Genomic DNA, 2929 nt, shown 5'->3' with positions numbered 1-2929 from the left:
GTGCCACACAATTTACTAGAAAGCATGTGTCTCCATATAGCTTAGATAAGAGGCACCCTCAGCTTCTCCAAATGCCCTTGCTGCTTCTGCTTTTCATGCTATGTATTTTTAAACTGCCAATCGCTAGTATCCATGAGAAACTCCTAACCCTCCTCTTTGGGTCACAATAAAAGCAAGAGCCCTGGACCCACATGTGATCCTCCCCACTTCCTGCACAGACCCTGGCAGCAGCCTAGGGTAGGTAAGTCCTGGGACTCTCCCCTGCCTTCACTCTCCTTCTGCCTCTCCAGGCCCTTTCATCAAACCAAGCTGTCTGTTCATGCATTTCAGCTGGCTTTCTGTGTTTGTGCCTCATCACCCAAAGGACTTAACATCCAAAACACCTGGCCACTCTGTATAGTACTGGACAGAGGCAGGTCTACCATGAAGTTCATGAAACTGAACTTTCGGGGTTGCTTGCTTCTATAGACCCCTCTCAAGCTCCTGGGAAGGCCCCCAGCAGTTTTAAACCTGGTTGTCACTTTTGTAAACTATATAAAGTAAAATATTTCAACCCCAATGGCTCAGGATCACCCTCTCTTTCCATTTTGACTACCTCTTTTTTTTTTGTTTTTGTTTTTTGTCTATATTTATTTTTTTTATATTACATTCAAAAAATATGAGGTCTCCATATACCCCCCACCACCTTCACCCCACTCCTTCCCCCATAACAACAATCTCCTCCATCATCATGAGACATTCAGTTCCGGTAAAAGTAACAGGAGAGGCTTGCGAACAAAGATCACATCTGAGTCCAGCTCCATCACACAGAAACACAGACTCCAAAGTAGGGCCAACTGACATGGCACTGAACTCCATTTGCCATGACCATAGAACTTGTGGGTCTCTGTAGCCCTCAGAAGAACCAATACCCGGGGTTGTATCTACTTTATCTGCCTCTGGGACTCTGCTCAGGTGTGCATAAGGGCAACCCCTCTGATCACCTCCCAGCTCTTTTTGGAGATTCATAGCCATATAAACTCATTTGTCCTTTCCATTTCCCCCTTGATTCAGGTCAAACAGCATTTTTAACTCCTGGGGTTATATGTAGACTGAGATATTCTGCTGGTCCGAGTTGACCATTTTATTCAAGGTCATTTTCTAGTTACATCATCAGCTCCTACTTGGGAGTAATCCCTCGGCACCAGGGAGGCTCATCCCCAGGAGTCATGTCCCACGCTGGGGGGAAGGCAACACATTTACATGCTGAGTTTGGCTTCGAGACTGGACACATTTTAGCAACACAGAGGCTCTCAGGAGGAAACTCTTAGGCACCCTACAGCTCTAGGCCTTGTTCTTATTTCAGGTGCACAGGCTCACAAGCATAGTCATTAGAATCAAGGGCTCATTGTTGGACCTTCCTTCTTTTTTGGTCTTTGCCGTTGCACTTGGGGGATTGTTGCTATTCCTTTAGGGACTGTGATAGAGCTCCCCTGGCTAGGAACTCAGCATTCCCTCAGTTGTTGTTTTTAATTGTATCCACTATGAAAATATCCAAACATTTTTATGTACCCTGGATATATGCCCTGGAGAACTCCCTCCCAACCATGTGTCCCCTGTCAATAACATTCCACACCAGTATTCTTCCCCTACCATTGTCGAACCTCTCTGTGATCCAAAACTTCCTGAAAAGTGAAGCCCAATATATTGCCAGGTTCCATTAATAGTAAAATGGAATATAGTGATGAGTTTAAAGGTTAGATATAGAATACATATTAATTTGGAAAAATTAAGGTAAAAATAAATTGGGGTATCAAAAAATTAAAAATGCATAAGCTTTGTTTTTTATTTTTTGACTTCCATGACTGCAATAAGTGTTGCCCTATATGCAAATTGGCAAGGCAAGTACTTACGTCTTTTCCCAAGTGTCTACGTCCTTTTTCTTTTCTTTTTTTTTTTTTTTAAAGATTTATTTATTTGCGATGGTTTGCTCGGTCGGTAGAGGTGGGGTCTGGCTGCAGACGAGGGGTCGGTCCAGCTCAGGATGAGGGGTCGGTCCCGCTTGGGACGAGGGATCGGTCCCGCTTGGGACGAGGGGTTGGTCTGGCAGCAGACGAGGGGTCAGTCTCACAGGGGTTGCGTGGTACGGCTGACGGGGTCGCCTGGAGAAGCCAGAGACGAAGGGGTCGCCCGGAGAAGCAGGCGACGAACTGGGGACAAGGGAGGCCAGGCCCTTGTCGGGGGCTCTCAGGACTGGAGGGCGCACGGCAGAATAACTACCGCGGAGACAAGGTAAACACGCAAGTCCACTTTATTGAGGGAGAGGCAACAGTTTTATAGGGGCTGGGGAAGGCTGATTGGTCGAAGCCACGCCCTGTTCTGATTGGTTGCCGGCGAAAGGTCAGTGGGCGGTACTGGACGGGGGAGGGGTGGTGATTAGGGATTGGCTGTCGCTGTTGCTGGGGGAAGGGGCAGGGTTTAGGGATTGGTGGCTGCTGTTGCTGGGGTAGAGGGCAGACTTGAGTTTCCCGCCCACGCCTGGCTGTTGCTGCTGTCGGGGGGAGGGAAAAGGGCAGACTGGATTTTTCCGCCCACGCCTGGCTGTTGCTGCTGTCAGGGGAGGGGAAAAGGGCAGACTGGAATTTTCCGCCCTGTGCCTGCTCAGGGAGAAAGAAGAAGAAGGGTGCCGCCCCACAGGCATCGTGTGGCGCCATCCGGGAGGAGGGGCGGCCGCGGAAGCATGGTTGCCGAGAAGGGGAGACCCGAGGGCACTCTGCGCCCATGCCGAGCTTCCTTCAGGGGTGGCGGTGGACCCAACCAACCACCTTATTATGGGGGCAGCGGCTTGGCCTACCGCGGCTGCTCCCCCGCCAGGCCAGCAAACCACACTTCAGCCCGAGGGGTGACCGCATTTATTTATTTATTTCTCTCTCCTCCCCCCACCCAGGTT

Source organism: Dasypus novemcinctus, chromosome 10 (assembly GCF_030445035.2).
Source record: "Dasypus novemcinctus isolate mDasNov1 chromosome 10, mDasNov1.1.hap2, whole genome shotgun sequence".
NCBI classification, from domain to species: domain Eukaryota; kingdom Metazoa; phylum Chordata; class Mammalia; order Cingulata; family Dasypodidae; genus Dasypus; species Dasypus novemcinctus.
The sequence above is the reverse complement of the archived record's forward strand: the minus strand, read 5'-3'. Positions refer to the sequence as shown.